General features: G+C 38.2%; 1 protein-coding gene and 1 non-coding gene across 2 annotated transcripts in view; both read left to right on the forward strand.

Moving 5' to 3' along the window:
- LOC110273813 (probable WRKY transcription factor 38) overlaps positions 1-22,556 on the forward strand; it is a 64,363-nt gene that overhangs the window by 9,318 nt on the left and 32,489 nt on the right. The gene's annotated exons all lie outside the window — the stretch shown is intronic.
- On the forward strand, positions 22,063-22,166 carry LOC127740954 (small nucleolar RNA R71). The gene has a single exon (XR_008001810.1). It is a non-coding gene; the product is annotated as a small nucleolar RNA R71 (small nucleolar RNA).

Here is a 22,556-nt window from a genome sequence, read left to right on the forward strand (position 1 = left end):
TATTAAATTTTTAATTAATTTTTCTAATAAAAAATTAGATTGATTCAATTGTTTATTAATTTTACCGGTTTTTTAATTTAATCGATTTTTTTCAACTCTTTGTTTGAGCAAATTAGACTACTCAAAAGATTAATTCTTAATTAACTCGTTTAAATCGACCATTTCGATCCAGTTTTTAGAATTAGAAAAATCATCTAAAAAATGAATTATCATGTCATCAATTTTGTTCTCCCCTACAACTAGCCTTGTTGCAAATAAAACTCGATGGGGCTGAATATGAAGAGAAACAATATTGCTAAGTTTGCAGAATTATGAGATTATTTTATTCAAATCAATCACCATCACAGTTAGTCGTCTAATAGTTATATTCGGATAAATAACAACTATATTTTAACTAGTTACTTGTTCAATTTAAGTTTGAGATATTGGAAATATTAGAATAAGAATGATAGGAGTTTTGGATATAATATTTAGAGTTAATTACGATTTTAGTGTTATAGTTTAGGTCTAAAATATTTTCTGTTTTTAATTTTTTTATATAAAATCGTCTATAAAATTTAATGTAGTTTTGATATCATTCTTTTGGACAGATTAATTTTTTAAATGATAAAAATACTTTATTTTTTTCCTCACCACCATTATCCTTACCTATTACTTCATCACCATTTGTATCACCCCATCCACTACCATTCTATCACCGTCTGTTTATAAATTTAACAAGATAACCTTCAACAATAACTTTAAATAAATCAAAACTAAAATAGTAATTCATCACCAAAATCATCATCGTTAACAAAAACAAAAAAATCATCATCATCATTGTTAAAATAAATATTAGCAAGAAAATTAGAGATTAACAAAAACAACAAACATCTTGTTCTTCCTCCAAATTCTTACTAAAACCAAAGAATCAAGGAAAGCAACAACAATCCATATTCGAAAATTAGAGTCTCTGACCAAGAGAAAAGGAAGAAAGGGAATTAGGGAATTAGAATTTTTCCGTTAGCTCACTCATGTTCTACAAGAATTTCTGACGAAGGGAAAGGGACGTGTGGCGGTGATGTTAGAAACGCGAGAAACATGACTATCGCCACCACCTCCCCGACAACGAGGAATACGAGGTAAGGGTGAGGGCCAAGCGTGTTGCGGCAAAGCAAGGGCACAAGTCGTGGTGCTGCGAGGGCGAGGGCAAGGCGTGGTGAGGTGAGGGTAAAGGGCGACGAGGGCAACGGCGATGCTTCTTTCTCTCCTTTTCTGAGTTTTTGCTTTTCTCTCTGAATCCCTGCTTCTTTCTTTTCTGAAGGTGGGATGGAAATGATGACACTAAAAATATAACTGTTTGAAGAACAATTTTAAAACTAAGTTGAATCTTATAAACGAATTTGAATGTACAAAAAAATTGGAAACAAATAATTTTTTTAACTTAAATCTTAAAGAGAAAAATTGTACTTAACCTTAATATTTATAAGTATGGACAAATATAAGAGGAACGAGCATAATGACCGTCTAGAACTGTAAAGAAATATAAAGAAATATATATATAAAAGACATGTTTAAAAAAATAAAAACATTATGTAATTTAATAATTTTATATGTATTATTTTTTATTATGTAATGATTTCTACATTTAAAAATTGTTTTTTTCATTAATATTAAAATATTAAAATAATTAACATTTATATTATTAACTAGAATATTAATAATAACTTTTACAAATATGTTTTAATAATCACATTATATATTTTAGATATTATTTTTGTAAAAATACTCCTTTTTTTAGTTTATATTGTTAAACAAAAAAAATTCCTTAAATTTTTCATCATAACTTATTTCATATATCATTTTATTTAAAATTTATATCTTGTATTCTATAAAAATATTATCTTAATTCAGATAATTAATAATTTATGATTTATTTTCAAATTAAAAAAAACTCATTTTAATTAATAAGATATATAATAATTTCTTAACTAAACATATCACAAAATATTAAAATTTTGTAATTTTATAATGTACTGATATTATTGTTGTGTCTTTTTTATGTAACTTATCATATAAAAATAAAATTACAACAAATTTATAAAATTATTTTTCTTTATATATTGATAAACCTTTTAAAAATAACCCAATTCAATATCCACATATTATGTCTAAATTATTTTTATATAATAAACAAGAATAATTAAAAAATTTGTCTAAAATTTAGTTCTTTTATATTAAATTTTTTGGATCCATTCCTATTTGCAAGGCAATTATTTTTTACTACAATAAAAACAGAGAATAGTGGTGGTTTTTATTGCCATTACCGCCGCAAAATCAATGGATGGTGGCTCACTAAAGCACCCTGGTAATGGGCGTGGGGATTAGGTTTGGCAGTAGATTCCAACAACTGCTAGTATAATCGCCGATAAATCAGTAATTCGCGACAATCAATTAGAAAATCGCCGCAAAATGTGAGTGCCACAATTTTCAGCATGTTTACCGGTGGTTTTAAAACCTTCGCTACTTACTTCAATAGTTTCAAGTTTGCGCATATTTTGTGGTGGTTTTAAAACCACCGCAATATGGAACTGAGTTTTGAGCAAAGTTACTGGCGTTACAAACACCGCAATTTCGAACATACTTTTCAAAATTTGAGACACTTTTTGGCAGTTTAAAACCGCTGTTAAATTAAGAAAAATAAAAAGGCAATATTTAGGTTTTTTTAAATTGCATCATTTTTTTAATATTATAGATTTTTTTCTTTTTGAATTTTTAATTCTTTTAAGAGTTATTATTTTCAACCCTAGAATCTAAACTATTGGCAAAAACCAAAAAATTATCTGTAAAACAAAATAGTATATTTATGAAAATATCAAGAAAACAAATCTCTTGCAAAGAATTGTATAGTCTAATTCAAAAAAAATGTTTGCTTCAATCCAAAGCATCTCCAATTCTGATACACTATTTTTCACTCTATCATTCTACTGAACTCATCCCTGCAACGATGTCTAGTGGTAGCTCCTCACCCTGCTGTTGAAATAGATAAATCAGAGCACTTTTCATCGCCTTTCTCTTTTTCTTCTCTGATGCTGCTTCATCCTCCATCGCCTTCCTTTTCAACTTCTCGGCTTCCAGCTCTGCCTATAGTTCAATCAGCTTCCTTTGGGTCTCCTTTACTTGGACTTTGTTTCCCGACATATGCGAATTCAGACCGAAGAGTTAATTAGGAGTCGGTTCACAACCCACTCCACGCACTCTACCCGGTTTTTCTTTTCTGAGAACTTGAGGAATGGAATCATTTTGAGACAACACTCTAGAAGACTCATCCAGTTGCTTAATCTCCTCAAGGTTTCCTACAGACATAAATCAGCAAATACAAATATTTGTTGATTAGTCTATCTCATGTTAAGAACACGCCAAACATGATGATTAACTGAATCACATTCATCACATTAAAAACACACAAAAATGAATGAAAAAATTGATTTTATCTATCATCATAGTTTTGTTATATTACGCAACTTCATTGTTATTGTGTATGCTTCTTAAATTGCTACTTTGTCTTTCACGACCAATATAGACCAATATAGTGCATCATTTCAATAGTATGGATCCGATTCAAATACATTCAATTTAATTAAGACTAAAATTGTAGCTCAGCATGCAAGGAAGAGGCAACTAAGAAGCATCAAATGGAAAAGAAACAAACATGGATATTTTTACTATTTATGTATAGATAAGAATCTAAACCCTAAACTTTGTATTCTTATGATAAACCCCAATTCCGTGGTTTATCTTGTGCTTAATTTAGGGCATTTTTATCAACTTATGTCACATTTATTCAATGAAATAGCATGGTTTTGTAATTCTCCCTAATTTTGCGCTTAAGATTGAAAACATACTTTTTAGGCCCTTAAATTGGTAATTTTAATTCACTTTAATTCCATTCGATGCCTTAATATGTTTGTTGAGTGATTTTAAGATTCATAAGGCAAGTATTGGATGGAAGAAGTGAAGAAAAAAGCATGCAAAGTGGAGAATTCATGGAAAAACAAGGATTTGAAGTGCATACAGCGATGCGCACGCGTGAAAAAGAGGTCGTCTAGGCGACGCGTACGCGTGACATGACGTGTACGCGTGACAAGGAAAATGCCAGACGACGCGTACGCATGGCCCATGCGTACGCGTCACAGTAGGCACGTGACCTCATTAAAGTGAAAATGCTGGAGGTGATTTCTGAGCTTCCCAGGCCCAAATCCAACTGATTCCAGAGACTATTTCATGCAGAATTCAAGATGGGTCAAAGGGGGAGCAATTAGTTTTAGGTTAGCATCATGTAAGTTAGTTTTCTAGAGAGAGAAGCTCCCTCTTCTCTCTAGAATTAGGGTTCTTGGGTTAATTATATCTTAGATCTAGGTTTTAATTCTTGCTTTCATCTTGTTTTCTTTATAATTCTTGTTTCTATAACTTCATTCTCTTAGTTTGTAGTATTAATTTCCCTTTTTATGCCTCTTTTATGTTTTTGAACTCCTTTGTTGGATTTGGTTTTTATTTAATGCAATTTGATGTTTGATGTTCTTTTATTGTTGATTTGAGTTGTTATTGTTATTCTCTTGCAATTGGTAGTTGGTAGATTTATTATTCTTGCACTTTTATGATGCTTTCTTTTTATGCCTTCTAAGTGTTTGACAAAATGCTTGGTTAGATGTTAGAGTAGATCTTTGAGCATTCTTGGATTGAAAAGAGAAATTAGGCAATCTTGAGTCATGAATACCCAACTTATGTTGGTGATCTAGAGTTGTTAGTTAATATTGTTTCCATTGACGCTAATCTTTTGCTAATTCAATTAGTAAGTTTATTAGGACTTTTGGATTGAGATTAACTAGTCTTATTTGACTTTCTCTCATGTGAAGATAACATTATACCTTCTTCCATTGTTGGGGATGACTAAATAGGATAAGCTCTTGTTAATTATTGTTATGATTAGTGACTAGGATAGAAAGTCTATATTCTCAATCCTTGCCATGAATGTCTCTCTTTATTAATTACTTTCTTTAGTTGTTCTCTTTACTTTTTTGTCATTCATTTTCTTGCCCCTTTCATCAAATCAAACCCTCTTGTTCCTTCATAGCCAATAATTGATCACTTCATTGCAATTTCTTGTGAGACGACCCGGGGTTTGAATACTTTGGTTAATTTACATTGGGGTTTGTACTTGTGACAACCAAATTATTAAAATTTGATTTGAGGATCGATTGTCGGTTTGGAGCTATGCTCACAACGAAATTATTTGGTTAAATTCCGAACTGGTATAAATTCTTGTATCAAATTTTTGGCGCCGTTGCCGGGGAATTACAATGGTGTTATATTATTAGCTATTGTTCATATGTGAATATTGTGAATAGTTTGATTTTTACTTTATTTTCTAGTTGTAGAATTTTGTTTCTCTTGTTTCTTATTAGTTTTTGTTTTATTTTTTTTTGCTATTATGAATTCTCACCACTTTGGCTATGAGTTTGGTTCAAATTATGTTGTAGGAAATGGGAACTACAATGACAACATGCATCAAGGATGAAACAATCAAAGATGGGAGGCGCCTCAAGGAATTGATCACTCTTCATGGCAACAACCTCTGGTCTCTTATAGGTATAATCCAACTCCTAATGCATATCAATCTAATGGATGTAGTGACCCTCATTGTGGTTGTCAACAACCACCACCATATGCCTATGAACCACCTCCTCAACATAGTTTTGAATCACCATACTCACAAGCCCCTTATCACCAAACACCTCCATATGATCCTAATCCTTATCTACCATACCAACCACCTTTTGAGCCATATGAACCATATATAGAACCATAACAATTCTAACACAATTACTCCTAAGAACCACCTCAATATACACCATTTCCATACCCTTACCAAGATGAACCACCTTCTAATTATGAGCCCTTTCTCCCAAATAATGGACCCTCTCTTCCCACACCACATCCAATGAATGAAACTCTCCATGCCTTCATGCTAGAATAACAAAGAGATATTAGCTCTTACATCCAAAGGCAAGAGGAATTGCAAAAGGAGTTCAAGAAGCTAGAAGTCATGATTGCTACCATGGCGGAAGTCGTTAGCAACATGGTCTCCTCCCGCCTAAGCTTATACGATCAAGGCACTCCCATTGTTGAATGTGGAGAAGCAATCAAGGAACATAGTGAGGGAGTGAGTTGGAGCTTTAAGGTGGAGAAGAGGAGTTGAAGCAAGAATTGTCACAAAGGGAGGAAGCTAAGACAATTGAGCCGAAATAAGTGGTCGATGACCTAGGAGATGTTGGAAGTCGATGGGAATGTAGAATTAGAAAGCCTTATTCCAAGAAGCTTGATATTGATGTTGAGGAGGGCGTACAACCTCCAAGGTATATCATAGTTGAAGACTTTGAAGAGTTTGATCAAAAGATGGATTCAATCATTGATGAGTTTCTATCTACAATTGAATCATCTCCCATTGGGCTTGACATAGAGATTAAAGAAGAAGATACCTCACTTTCCATATCCTTGGTAAGCAATGAAGTAGAGATTGAATTGGAAAGAAGCTACCAAGAGGAAGAGGTTGAGCAAGAAGTAAGCTCCATCATTGAAGATGATTCCACACCAACCAATGTGTCTTTTGGAATTGATGAACCTCCCTCATTGTGTTATGAAATTGATGACAAGGAGGACCGTGCATAACCTCTGACACATGGTTTGAGCAATGAGGGATGTATAGAAGAAGTTGGTGAACAAGGAATTGACATTGAAGAAGTTTGTCAAGAGGTGGAGGTAGTCAAGGAAGAGCACAAAGGATTGGAACTTGCAAGATCATTGGAACCACCCCTTCCTAAGTCACCATCCAACACAACATTGAACATTTAAGTGGGTAAAATTCTTATCCCTAAGCTTTACTTTCTCACTTGAATATGGTTTGCTTGAGACGGATGAGCAACTTAGAGCTCTTTGTGGAGTTAAGAGTAGGAGAGAATTGTGTAGTGGTTGGAAAAATAATATTAGGCTCATTAGGGTTGGACCCTCAAGACATAGGTCCCATGGTTGGAAGAGTGCTAAATTATATGGGTCTAGGAGAAGAATTTGGTGCTCTAAGGAGAATTTTATGTGCCTACCACATGGATGGAACAATGATGACCAATTAGAAGATGGGTGTGAAAATAAGATACGGGCTCCCGGATCACAACATGAAGACCAACTTTGGGAGCTCGTATCTTGGGAAGAACTTCACCCAAGCTTGGTGAAGTCGGTTGAAAATTCTGACAACTGTTTGAGGAGCAAGCATCCCTGGAGGTTCAAGGATGAGTACAAGCATAAACCACCTTGACAAGGAACCTCCTAATTGTCCAACTTAAGGACTTAAACTAAAAGTGCTAGGTGAAAGACACACCACCATGGTAAACTCTATCCATTCTCTTGTATATAAAATCAATGAATGAATTGGGTTGCCATTGTAGGTAGTTTTTCTTACCCTTATATATTTTGTTTTGATTGACGGATTGCTTATTAGATTCATGTTTTGATTAGAATAGTTGTTGTTGAATTGTATTTTGCTTGAAGTGTAAGTTTTGTTTGTTTTGTATTTGACAATTTTTCAAAAACCAAAAGATTTGTTGTTAAATTTGAATTTTGGTTGCTTTAGAATCCTTTCTAGATTAGGAGAGTACCCTGCTTCTATTTTCATACTCTAAACAAATGGCGCGCCACGCGTAAGCGTGGCCGACGCGTACGCGTCGTGTGCAATGTTTGGACTCCTGGTACAAAAACCAGAGAGTTACGCTAGAGTGGTGTTGCCTTTGTGCGAATAGCACAATTTGTCCCCATGCGTATGCGTGGGTGACGCTTACGCGTCACCTGTACTTTCTGCATCCCACGCGTACGCGTGGGCAATGCCTACGCGTTGCTTGTTCCTCCTGCCTTCCACGCGCGCGCGTGGTCAACGCCTGTGCGTCACCTCGCGCCCTGTTTCTTCCCCTTTCTTCTTCTTTCTTCTTCTCTCCTTCTTTCTATATTCTTCTTCTCTCTTCCCTTCTCCCATTTCTTTTCTTCTCTTTTCATCCTTTTCATCATTTCTTTCTTCTCTTTATTTTTCCTTCCTTTTTTTTTGAATTTTCACTTTTTACTTTTCTCATCTTTCATGTTCTTTTGTTTATTGCATTTGCTTATTTTCATTCATGGCATTTTAATTTTGTTTTTATAGCTTGTTTCTATTTTCTTTTCTAAGCTTCTTGTTTTAACATTGGTGTTAGATTTCTCTTACTCAATTGTTGAGACTTTCTTGGTTAGTTTTGGTGCTTCTTGACTTATTTGATATTGATAGGTGATGAAACCTTTAAATCAATGCTTAATCTTTTATGACTCTTGTGTTCTTTGTGCATTGATATGACCTCATATTGTCTTTCATGACCCACTCTTTCTTGTTTGAACTTGATGCTTTTGAGTGCTCTTCATGCTTTGACTTTATTCTTGCATCAAGCATTAGTTGATATGCCATTTGCTTACATTGCTTTCTCACTTACTCTTGTGTGCATTATTTTCTTTCTATGATTGTAATCTTTGATTTGTTTGATTCTTTATGTCCATTATCCCATGTATGAATGCATTTATATGATTGAGGCCATCATTTCATTTAGCTCACCTACCAAAATAGTATATCTTTCATCAACCATTGTTAGCCAATGTTGACCCTATTTAATTCCTTTTGTTCTTAATTTTAGCACATCAATACTCCTAAGTGAAAAATAATAAATGTCCCTTAGTTTGGATCTTTGATTAGCTTAGGCTAGTGAAGGTGTGTATCATTTGGGAATGGAAAACTTGGAAATATTGGTTGAGGTAAAAGTGTATTTTATATTTCTGTTGAAAATCATGGGATTGGGTACGTGTTTATGCATTAAATATATAAAACCATATGCATTGATACGTTTGTATATACTTTAGTGAAAAAATGATAAAGAAAAAAATAAATAAAATGTAAAAAAAGAAAAAGAAAAAGAATATATATAAAAGAAAAAAGAAAAAGAGAAAAAGAAAAGCAATAAAAAGGGGACATAAATATCCCAAAGTAAAGTAATAATGACAATGCATATGGAATGTGAATTAAAGAGAATGCATGAGTATGTGGAAAAAGTGGGAATCATGGGTAGCTAGGTATTGTATTAGAATTGTATAGGTTGTTATATGTGTTTGGTGAGAATTTATGTTAATCAAAGATTCAAATTTAAAGCTCACTTGACCATATGCATCCCTACTGTTCATACCCTGGGTCGAGCTGTCCGACCTGGGTTGTTTGGCGACAAGTCAACCGACTTCTTCAGGTCAGAACTACCCGACCTCTTCTCAAAGAGTTCGGCCAGATCACCAGGAAAGCCCAAAAAGGGGCCAAACAGAGGAACACGACCCAAATCCCAAGGCAGCCCAAGCCTAGAAGGACCAGGGCGGTTCCCTTGAAGATAAGATAACTCCACTCAAAGATAAGATAAGATAACTATCTTATCTCCAGAAAAGAACCACTCTACAACATTATAAATACATTGGAGCACCCAGATATAACTCACACTCTGATTCCACATAAAAACCTGCTTAATACCCTTGCTAACTTAGGCATCGGAGTCCCTTGCAGGTACCACCACCCTCTGGTGACAGAGGATCGGCAGCATTGCCAGTCCAACAAGTCGGACACGACAGCTTCGGCCGCCACACACAAGCCGGACCTGTCCTCTCCGATCAGTACAGAAGATTTCGTTCGAGATCGACCTACAGTTTCAGGTAACCCTCGGAACATTGGCGCCGTTGCCGAGGAACTTGGAAGTCATCCCACCATCATGGCGGATAACCTGAACAACGACCACAACTTTGATTTGGAGAACAAAACACCACATAAGAACGTGGAGGTTACACTAGACGATACTTCTCAACCTAACAAGGACAAAGATTCCCCCAGCACGGGACCCATGGAAGCACTTCAGGATCGCCTAAAACAACTCGAAAAAGAGGTCGAATATCAGTGGGAAGCCGAGAAAGACCTACAAAGGGAAGTTAGGCGACGCTCCGAATTAGAAGACAAGCTCCAAAAGCTCGAAACTGATGTCAAAACTAGAATTACTCGATCCAGTCACGAGGATAATTCCCGCAAAGACCAAGACCCATTTACCAAAGAGATCATGAAGGACAAAATCCCGAAAAACTTCAAACCTCCCGATATGACTTTATATGATGGCTCATCAGATCCCAGCCATCATCTCAGCAACTTCCAAAGCATAATGTATCTCACCGATGCCTCAGACGCAACTCGGTACAAAGCTTTCCCGACCACCTTAACAAAGGCAGCAATTAAATGGTTCGATAATCTGCCCCCCAGGTCCATCTCAAGCTTCGACGACTTAACCAAAAAGTTTTTAGCCAGATTTGCCATCCAGAAGGACAAAACTAGACACGCCCCAAGTCTTCTAGGGATCAAACAAGGAGATCAGGAAAGTCTTCGTAGCTACATGGAGAGATTCAACAAAGCATGTCTGGACATTCAGAGTCTACCAACCGAAGCAGCCATTATGCGTCTCATCAATGGCCTACGAGAGGGACCTTTTAGTCAATCCATATCGAAGAAACATCCCACATCTCTTAATGAAGTACAAGAATGAGCAGAAAAATACATCAACATGGAGAAAAATTCTCGCCTAGGAGAAACCCCAAAATCCGGATTCTCCAACCACTCCCGAGATAAAGACAAAGATTCCAAGAAAAAAGATGATCCGCATGGAGAGAAGATTAAGAAATACCACAATTACACCCCTCTCCGGGTGTCTCTTGTGGAAGTTTACAGAGAAGTATGCCACACGGAGAAGATTCCACCACCTCGTCCACTTAAAAGCAAAAAGGGAGGAGGAAATCGGATGGAATATTGTGAATACCATCAAATCTATGGACATCCCACCAACGAGTACTTCGACTTGAAAAATGTCATAGAGAAATCGGTAAGGGAAGGGAGACTAGATCGGTACCTAGCCAGTAAGACAGATGAGCCTAGAAAAAGAAGAAGAGACGAAGAGGTTGGCTGCTCAGAATGACCACCTCGTACCCCGGAGAGGCATGTTCACATGATACATGGGGGATTCGCGGGAGGAGGAATCTCCAAATCATCTCGCAAAGGACACCTCAAAGAAGTATACCTTGTCGGAGGAGAAGAGGCACCCGACCTCCCTACTATCACCTTTACTAACGAGGACGCAGCTGGCGTCATTACGGGACATGATGATCCTATGGTCATCACTATCATGTTGGCCAATGCCAATCTACACCGAACACTGGTGGACCAAGGAAGCTTGGCCGACATTTTATTCAAGACAGCCTTCGACAAACTCGGCCTAGAAGAAAAAGAGCTCAGAGCATATCCGGACAGCTTAGTTGGACTTGGAGACACCCCAATCCAACCACTCGGTTACATCTCGCTACACACAACCTTTGGAAAAGGGAACCGGTCTAGGACCGTCAACATATACTACATCGTGGTCGACGTGAACTCTACCTACAATGCCTTAATAGGTTGGACAACTCTAAACCAGCTCGGAGCAGTAGTCTCAAATCCACACCTATGCATGAAGTTCTCAACTACAGAAGGGATCACTACGATAAAAGGAGACCAGAAGACGGCCAACCGTTGTTACAGTGAAAGTCTAAACCTCAGAGGTAAAGGAGAAGAAATCCACACCATCGAACTCGGAGGAGTTCAAGGTCGAGAAGAATTCCGTCCAAAACCAGAAGGCGAGATAGAAAAAGTCCATATTGGAGATGTCCCGAACAAAACAACCAACGTTGGCACAATTCTTAAAGAAGATGTAAAAAAAGTCCCTCATACAGCTCTTAAAAGATAACGTCGACCTCTTCACCTGGAAAGCTGCAGACATGCCGGGCATAGATCCCAAGCTAATGTACCACAAACTGGCAATATATCCAGGGTCTCGGCCAGTACAGCAAAAGCGTAGAAAGCTCGGACCAGAAAGATCCCAAGCTGTTGAGGAACAGGTACAAGCCCTACTGGAGGCAGGATTCATTAGAGAGGTCAAATATCTATTATGGCTAGCCAACGTGGTCTTAGTGAAAAAATCAAATGGAAAGTGGCGGATGTGCACCGACTACACTGATCTCAACAAATCCTGCCCAAAAGACCCCTATCCGCTCCCAAGTATCGATACTCTGGTTGACGCCTCCTCCGGTTACAAGTACCTTTCATTTATGGACTCTTATTCAGGATACAATCAAATCCCAATGTATCCGCCTGATCAAGAAAAAACTTCATTTTTAACTCCCAAAGCAAACTACTGTTATATCGTCATGCCCTTCGGACTCAAAAACGGAGGAGCTACCTACCAAAGGTTAATGAACAAAGTCTTCACAGAATACATCGGAAAACTAATGGAGGTATATGTAGACGACATGTTAGTAAAACACAAAGTGAAGAGTCGCTACTGTCCGACCTCGCCCAAGTATTCAATACCATAAGAAAGCATGGCATGCGACTTAATCCTGCAAAGTGCACCTTCGTAGTAGAAGCTGGCAAGTTCTTAGGTTTTATGCTCACACAAAGAGGAATCGAGGCAAACCTAGATAAATGCCAAGCTATACTCGACATGAAGAGTCCTACATGTGTAAAAGAGGTATAACAACTCAATGAAAGATTGGCAGCCTTATCCAGATTCCTAGCTGGATCAGCAATCAGATCCTTCCCCTTCTACGCCACCCTACGAAAGGGAAAGAACCCGGCCTCGGGAAGGAGAACCGCTTGTATTATACCTCGCGGTAAGAACTCAGACAGTAACTTCGGCATTGATCCGAGAAGATGACAATGGACAACAACCTATATACTTCATCAACAAAGCACTACAAGGGTCCGAACTGAACTATCAAAAAATAGAAAAATTCATCTATACTCTCATACTAACATCCCGATGACTTCGCCCATATTTCCAAGCCCACACCATCAGGGTTCAGACCAACCAGCCCATAAAAGACATTTTACAGAAAACAGACTTAGCAGGAAGAATCTTGCAATGGACAGTCGAGTTGTCCAAATTTGACCTTAAATATGAAGCTCAGACAACCATCAAATCACAGTATCTGGCCGACTTTATTGCAGAGTTTACGGACACCCCAGAAATCCCTACAAAATGGAATATCTATGTAGACGGTTCCTCAAACAAAACCGGAAGTGGCGCAGGCGTGATAATAGAGAGCGATCAGGGAACGCAAATCGAACTTTCTCTCAAATTCGGGTTCCCTGCTTCAAACAACCAAGCTGAATTTGAGGCACTACTAGCTGGTTTGAAGCTGGCTAAGGAGGTTGGAGCTTAAAAGCTTGTCATCTTTAGCGACTCACAGGTAATCACCTCACAAATAGCAGGGAACTATCAAGCCAAGGATCCCACTATAAAAAAGTACTTGGACAAAACCAGGGATTATGAGGTACGCCACATACCTCGGAAACAGAATGCTCGAGCTGATGCACTCTCAAAACTAGCCAGCACCAAACCAGGGGGCAACAATAGAAGTCTCATCCAGGAAATGTTGCAGAACCCGTCAATCTCAGAAGAAGAAAAGGTCGTAGCCATAACAGGTCTGGATCAAGGATGGATGACTCCCATAATTAACTACCTCAAAACAGAAACACTCCCTACAGATAAGAAGGAGGCAAAGAGGTTAAAACGGGAGGCACAATACTATACCATCATAAATAATACTCTATACAAGAGAGGAATTTCAACACCACTGTTAAAATGTGTACCGACTTCCAACACAAAGGAAGTTTTAGAAGAAGTACACAGTGGCATCTATGGTAACCACCCGTAGCACAGGCTCTTACCAAAAAAGTATTCCGAGCCGGATTCTATTGGCTGACTCTACAAAAAGAAGCAACATAATTTGTAAAGACATGTCCACCATGTCAGAAACATGCCAACTTTCACATCACCCCACCAGAAGAACTTATTAGCGTAACCTCACCCTGGCCATCCACAAAATGGGGACTCGACCTTCTCGGTCCCTTTTCTCAAGGATCTGGACAAGTCAAATTCCTCATCGTGGGGGAAGACTAATTTACAAAATGGATTAAGGCGGAACCCCTAGCTAACGCCATTGCTCAAAGAAGTCGAAAATTCCTATATAAAAACATCGTCACAAAGTTCGGGGTTTCATACTCCATCACCACAGACAATGGCACTCAATTTACAGATACAGGCTTCAAAAAATTGGTAGCCGATCTGAACATAAAACACCAATTCACATCCGTAGAACACCCCCAGGCCAACGGACAAGCAAAAGCTGCTAACAAAGTCATATTAGCCGGGTTAAAACGGAGATTACAGGATGCAAAGGGAGGCTGAGCTGAAGAGCTCCCGCAAGTCTTATGGGCATATCGGACAACTCCACACTCCACCACAAAGAAATCACCTTTCCGATTAGCTTACGGAATAGAGGCAATGATCCCAGTGAAGGTCGAAGAAGGATCACCCAGAGTGATCTACTATAGTGAAGAGGCCAACTCCTAACTGCAAAGAGAAGAACTCGACCTACTTTAAGGCGTAAATCATTTCATTTTGAATTTGTCACTAATGCAGTTCTATCAAAATTTAAAATTTTTTTTGGTGACTTTATCAAAATTTAAATTTGAATTTTTATTAGTTTATTTTTATATTTATTCAAATTTAAATATAATTATTTTATTAATGTTTATATTTTAATTTAATTATTCTAATAATTGATTATTAGTTAAAAAAATAACCGAATAAATATATATAAATAATAAAATTAAACGGTCAAATAATTTTTAAACCAATTACAACCAAATTTATTTGTTGTATGCACCTTTTATTCAATATCTTTTTTTTTCTTCTTTATTTTTGTGCGTTTTTTTAACAATGTCATCATCATTCTTGTCGTTATTGTCAATTTTTTTTTGTTTATTTATTCTCCTCATTTTTTTTATTCTCCATTATTATTATCATTATTGTTGTCGCTATCTTTATCATTTTTTTATATATGTTCAGCAAAACTACTTAGCCAAAAATTAATATATAATACATAAATTTTAGTATACAACACAAAAATTTTAGTGTATAGCACAAAAATCTTTGAAAAATCACATAGTCAAAAATTGACAACTAACCAACAAAATACACACAATACATAAAATTTTTTGAGTTAAGCCCCACTTTGGTCCCTGAGATTGACGAGTTGCACTGATTTAGTCCTCCAGATCCCAATTGCACCAAATTAGTCTCCCAGATTGAAAAAAATGCACCACGTTAGTCCTTACCCTATTTTCCGTCACCGGAGGTCTGACGCCGTTAGTGACTTGGCAAATATTGCCACGCTGGACACGGTGGAAACGGCGTCGTTTCTAGATTGGCGCTAAAATCCCCCTTTGAGTGACGTCGTTTCTATGCGATGGAAAACAAAACGTTGGCCTCTCCCTCTTTTGTCTTCACTCTTCATCTTCAACCCCTCAATGACTGACACAGAGGAAAAATGTCTCTCTTCCGTTACTCACTGAAATCAGGAACGAGTAAGCAATAGGATTCCGGAGACTGCTTGATCACAAGTGAACACTGAACAGTTGTCTGAGGAGGTACTTTGCTGCAACAAGGAGCTTCTGTTCCGTCACCGAGGCAAGTGAAGAATTTAAAAATATATTTTTTTCAAAATTTAGGGAATGCGTTGATGTTTGTTGATCATAGTTTATTGCTTTATATATTGTTTTTCCCTAAGGTTTGTAGTGGAATTTGGGCTAGGGTTTTATTTGGATGTTGTCTGCAACTGTTTTTTTGAGGTTTGTCTTCATGCTCTGTTCTGATGGTGGATAAATTTGTTTTATTTTGATATATGTTTCTATAATGTATGAATGTAGTTGATGAAAACTATGTTAAAGGGATCATTGTGTGGAACTGGTGCTGAAAAGAAATTTTTGTGAATCATGCAGATGGATGTGCACTTAGATATAATGTTCCACCATGGGGAAAAGTTTCAGAAAGATGAAAATGGGATGACCATATATTCTCCTGATAAGAAGGCATGCGTTGGGGACATTGATGTAGATATTTTAGATGTTTTTTGGGTGAGAAATTATTATTATAAGGAACTAGGATATGATAGGATAGGAGAATGTTGGTGGCATGTGCCTGGGAGGAGTTTAGACATTGGGTTAAGAGCTCTGAATTGTGATGATGTGTTGAGAGAGATGTGTTTCATGGGTGAAAAGAATGAGGGGCTGGTTGATGTTTACTTTGAGCATTGGTGCACGAAATTGTGATCATCAATGGCGCCATCAACATGGTACGCTCAATTGCAATCTCAACTCTTTATCACAACTTCGCACAACTAACCAGCAAGTGCACTGGGTCGTCCAAGTAATAAACCTTACGCGAGTAAGGGTCGATCCCACGGAGATTGTTAGTATGAAGCAAGCTATGGTCATCTTGTAAATCACAGTCAGGCGGATTCAAATGGTTATGGAGGATTAATGATTAAAAGATGAATAAAACATAAAATAAAGATAGAGATACTTTTGTAATTCATTGGTGAGAATTTCAGATAAGCGTATGGAGATGCTTTGTCCCTTCCGTCTCTCTGCTTTCCTACTGTCTTCATCCAATCCTTCTTACTCATTTCCATGGCAAGCTATATGTTGGGCATCACCGTTGTCAATGGCTACAGTCCCATCCTCTCAGTGAAAATGTTCAACGTGCTCTATCACAGCATGACTATTCATCTGTCGGTTCTCGATCATGTCAGAATAGAATCCAGTGATTCTTTTGCGTCTGTCACTAACACCCCACAATCGCGAGTTTGAAACTTGTCACAGTCATTCAATCCCTAAATCCTACTCAGAATACCACAGATAAGGTTTAGACTTTCCGGATTCTCAAGAATGACCGCCAATGGATTCTAGCTTATACCACGAAGATTCTGATTAAGGAATCCAAGAGATACACATTCAAGCCTTGTTTGTATGTAGAACGGAAGTGGTTGTCAGGCACGCGTTCATAAGTGAGAATGATGATGAGCGTCACATAATCATCACATTCATCAAGTTCTTGAGTGCGAATGAATATCTTAGAACAAGAATAAGCTGAATTGAATGGAAAACAGTAGTAATTGCATTGATACTCGAGGTACAGCAGAGCTCCACACCTTAATCTATGGTGTGTAGAAACTCTACCGTTGAAAATACATAAGAACAAGGTCTAGGCATGGCCGAGAGGCCAGCCCCCATGATCTAAGAACTAGACATCCAAAGATAAAAATACAATAGCAAAATGTCCTATTTATATAGAACTAGTAGCTCAGGGTTTACAAAAACGAGTAATTGACGTAAAAATCTACTTCCGGGCCCACTTGGTGTGTGCTTGGGCTGAGCATTGAAGCTTCCATATATAGAGACTTTTCTTGGAGTTAAACGCCAGCTTTTGTGCCAGTTTGGGCGTTTAACTCCCACTTTTGTGCCAGTTCCGGCGTTTAACGTTGGGAATTCTAAAGCTGATTGGAACGCCTGTTTGGGCCATTAAATCTCGAGCAAAGTATGGACTATTATATATTTCTGGAAAGCCCTGGATGTCTACTTTCCAACGCAATTAAGAGCGCGCCAATTGGGCTTCTGTAGCTCCAGAAAATCCACTTCGAGTGCAGGGAGGTCAGAATCCAACAGCATCTGCAGCCCTTTTCAGCCTCTGAATCAGATTTTTGCTCAGGTCCCTCAATTTCAGCCAGAAAATACCTGAAATCATAGAAAAACAGACCAACTCATAGTAAAGTCCAGAAAAGTAAATTTTAAATAAAAACTAATAAAAATATAATAAAAACTAACTAAAATATACTAAAAACATACTAAAAACGATGCCAAAAAGCGTATAAATTATCCGCTCATCACAACACCAAACTTAAATTGTTGCTTGTCCCCAAGAAACTAAAAATCAAATAGGATAAAAATAAGAGAATATACATTGAATTCCAAAGACATCGATGAAGATCAGTATTAATTAGATGAGCGGGGCTTTTAGCTTTTTGCCTCTGAACAGTTTTGGCATCTCACTTTATCCTTTGAAGTTCAAAATGATTGGCTTCTATAGGAACTCAGAATCCAGATAGTGTTATTGATTCTCCTAGTTAAGTATGTTGATTCTTGAACACAGCTACTTCATGAGTCTTGGTCGTGGCCTAAAGCACTCTGTCTTCCAGTATTACCACCGGATACATATATGCCATAGAAACATAACTGGGTGAACCTTTTCAGATTATGGCTCAGCTTTGCTAGAGTCCCCAATTAGAGGTGTCCAGGGTTCTTAAGCACACTCTTTTTGCTTCAGATCACGACTTTAACCGCTCAGTCTCAAGTTTTCACTTGACACCTTCACGCCATAAGCACATGGTTAGGGACAGCTTGGTTTAGCCGCTTAGGCCAGGATGTTATTCCTGTAGGCCCTCCTATCCACTAATGCTCAAAGCCTTGGATCCTTTTTATTTTAACCCTTGTCTTTTGGTTTAAAGGGCTATTGGCTTTTTTTGCTTGCTCTTTCTTTTTCTTTCTCTCTTTTTTTTTTCGCATATACTCTCTTTTTTTCTACAAGCTTTTCACTGCTTTTTCTTGCTTCAAGAATCAATTTGATGATTTTTCAGATCCTCAGTAACATTTCTCCTTTTCTATCATTCTTTCAAGAGCCAACAATTTTAACATTCATGAACAACAAATTCAAAAGACATATGCACTGTTCAAGCATACATTCAGAAATTCATGCAATTCTTCTCTTTTTCAATTAAGAACATTTTTCATTTAAGAAAGGTGATGGATTCATAGGATATTCATAACTTTAAGGCAGAGACACTAAGACACTAATGATCATAAGACACAAACATAAATAAAACATAAAGCATAATTTTCGAAAAACAGAAAAATAAAGAACAAGGAAGTTAAAGAACGGGTCCACCTTAGTGATGGCAGCTTGTTCTTCCTCTTGAAGATCCTATGGAGTGCTTGAGCTCCTCAATGTCTCTTCCTTGCCTTTGTTGCTCCTCTCTCATGGTTCTTTGGTCTTCTCTAATTTCATGGAGGAGGATGGAAGGCTCTTGGTGCTCCACCCTTAGTTGTCCCATACTGGAACTTAATTCTCCTAGGGAGGTATTGATTTGCTCCCAATAGTTTTGTGGAGGAAAATGCATCCCTTGAGGCATCTTAGGGATTTCATGATGAGGAATTTCCTCATGCTCTTGATGAGGTTCTCTTATTTGCTCCACTCTTTTCTTAGTGATGGGCTTGAGGTCATGCCTTCTTAGTTGAACCGGCTTCCCTCTCTCTTCCATTGAGCGCCCTCTTCACAGATGTCTATGAGGACTTGGTCCAACCTTTGATCAAAGTTGACCCTTTTTGAGCTTGAAGGGGACCTCGGGGCTCACCTTCTTCTTGGCCACAACTTCATAAAAGTGGTCTTGCTACACCTTTGAGAGGAATCTCTCCATCTCCCATGACTCGGATGTGGAAGCTTTTGCCTTCCCTTTTCTCTTTCTAGAGGTTTCTCCAGCCTTTGGTGCCATAAATGGTTATGGAAAGACAAAAAGCTTTAGCTTTTACCACACCAAACTTAGAAGGTTTGCTCGTCCTCGAGCAAAAGAAGAAAGAAGAGAGTAGAAGAAGAAGAAATAGAGGAGATGGAGAGGGGCTTTGTGTTTCGGCCAAGGGGGAGAAGTAGTGTTTAGGTTGTGTAAAAATGAAGGAGTAAAGATGGGTTTATATAAGAGTGGAGAGGGGGGTATGTTTCGGCCATCTAGGGTGGATTTGGAGGGAAAGTGGTTTGAATTTGAATGGTGAGGTAGGTGGGGTTTTATGAAGGATGGATGTGAGTGGTGAAGAGAATGGTGGGATTTGATAGGTGAGGGGTTTTTGGGGAAGAGGTGTTGAGGTGATTGGTGAATGGGTGAAGAAGAGAGAGAGAGGGGTGGGGTAGGTGGGGATCATGTGGGGTCCACAGATCCTGAGGTGTCAAGGATATCTCATCCCTGCACCAAGTGGCATGCAAAAATGCCCCTTTCTGCCAATCCTGGCGTTAAACGCCAGGCTGCTGCCCATTTTTGGCGTTTAACGCCAGCTTCTTGCCCATTCCTGGTGTTAAACGCCAGTCTGGTGCTCTTTTCTAGTGTTAAACGCCCATTCTGCTACCCTTACTGGCGTTTAAATGCCAGTAGGTTTCTCCTCCAGGGTGTTCAGTTTTTCATTCTGTTTTTCAGTGTGTTTTTGCTTTTTCAATTGTTTTTGTGACTTCCCTTGATCATCAACCTACAAAAAACATAGAATAACAAAAGAAAATAGAAATTTAACATAGATAAATAAAAATTGGGTTGCCTCCCAACAAGCGCTTCTTTAATGTCAATAGCTTGACAGTGGGCTCTCATGGAGCCTCACAAATGTTCAGAGCAATGTTGGAACCTCCCAACACCAAACTTAGAGTTTGAATGTGGGGGTTCAACACCAAACTTAAAGTTTGGTTGTGGCCTCCCAATACCAAACTTAGAGTTTGACTATGGGGGCTCTGTTTGACTCTGTATTGAGAGAAGCTCTTCATGCTTCCTCTCCATGGTTACAGAGGGTTGTCCATGAGCTTTAAACACAAGGGAGTCTTTATTCACTTGAATGATCAATTCTCCTCTGTCAACATCAATCACAGCTTTTGCTGTGGCTAGGAAGGGTCTTCCAAGGATGATGGATTCATCCATACACTTCCCAGTTTCTAGGATTATGAAATTAGCAGGGATGTCATGGTCTTCAACCTTTACCAGAACATCCTCTACAAGTCCATAAGCTTGTTTTCTTGAATTGTCTGCCATCTCTAGTGAGATTCTTGCAGCTTGTACCTCAAAGATCCCTAGCTTCTCCATTACAGAGAGAGGCATGAGGTTTATGCTTGACCTTAGGTCACACAGAGCCTTCTCGAAGGTCATGGTGCCTAATATACAAGGTATTGAGAACTTTCCAGGGTCCTGTCTCTTTTGAGGTAAACTTTGCCTAGTCAAATCATTCAGTTCTTTGGTGAGCAAAGGGGGTTCATCCTCCCAAGTCTCATTACCAAATAACTTGTCATTTAGCTTCATGATTGCTCCAAGGTACTTAGCAACTTGCTCTTCAGTGACATCTTCGTCCTCTTCAGATTCCCATGGTTCCTCATTAGGGAACTCATTGAATGCCAGTGGACGTCCATTAAGGTCTTCCTCAGTGGCGATCACTGCCTCTTTCTCCTCTCCAAATTCGGCCATGTTGATGGCCTTACACTCTCCTTTTGGATTCTCTTCTGTATTGCTTGGAAGAGTACTAGGAGGGAGTTCAGTAACTTTCTTACTCAGCTGACCCACTTGTGCCTCCAAGTTTCTAATGGAGGACCTTGTTTCAGTCATGAAACTTTGAGTGGTTTTGATTAAATCAGAGACCATGGTTGCTAAGTCAGAGTGGCTCTGCTTAGAATTCTCTATCTGTTGCTGAGAAGATGATGGAAAAAGCTTGCCATTGCTAAACCTGTTTCTTCCACCTTAAAGCCTTGTTGAGGCTTTTGTTGATCCTTCCATGAGAAATTTGGATAATTTTTCCATGAAGGATTATAGGTGTTTCCATAGGATTCTCCCATGTAATTCACCTCTTCCATTGATGGGTTCTCAGGATCATAAGCTTCTTCTTCAGATGAAACGTCCTTAGTACTGCCTAGTGCAGCTTGCATTCCAAAGAGACTTTGAGAAATCATATTAACTTGCTGAGTCAATATTTTATTCTGAGCCAATATGGCATTCAGAGTATCAATCTTAAGAACTTCTTTCTTCTGATTCGTCCCATTGTTCACAGGATTCCTTTCAGAAGTGTACATGAATTGGTTATTTGTAACTATTTCAATGAGTTCTTGAGCTTCTGCAGGCATCTTCTTCAGATGAAGAGATCCTCCAGCAGAGCTGTCCAATGACATCTTGGACAGTTCAGATAGACCATCATAGAAGATACTTATGATGCTCCATTCAGAAAGCATGTCAGAATGACACTTTCTGATCAATTTTTTGTATCTTTCCCAAGCTTCATAGAGGGATTCACCTTCCTTCTGTCTGAAGGTTTGGACTTCCACTCTAAGCTTACTCAATTTTTGAGGTGGAAAGAACTTTGCCAAGAAGGCATTGACTAGCTTTTCCCAAGAGTTCAGGCTTTCTTTAGGTTGTGAGTCCGACCATATCCTAGCTCTGTCTCTTACAGCAAAAGGAAATATCATAAGTCTGTAGACCTCAGGGTCAACCCCATTGGTCTTGACAGTGTCACAGATTTGTAAGAATTCAGCTAAAAACTGATGAGGATCTTCCAATGGAAGTCCATAGAACTTGCAATTCTGTTGCATTAGAGAAACTAATTGAGGCTTAAGCTCAAAATTGTTTGCTCCAATGGCAGGGATAGAGATGCTTCTCCCATAGAAATCGGGAGTAGGTGCAGTAAAGTCACCAAGCACCTTCCTTGCATTGTTGGCATTGTTGTT

Source organism: Arachis duranensis, chromosome 7, assembly GCF_000817695.3.
Source record: "Arachis duranensis cultivar V14167 chromosome 7, aradu.V14167.gnm2.J7QH, whole genome shotgun sequence".
Lineage (NCBI taxonomy): Eukaryota > Viridiplantae > Streptophyta > Magnoliopsida > Fabales > Fabaceae > Arachis > Arachis duranensis.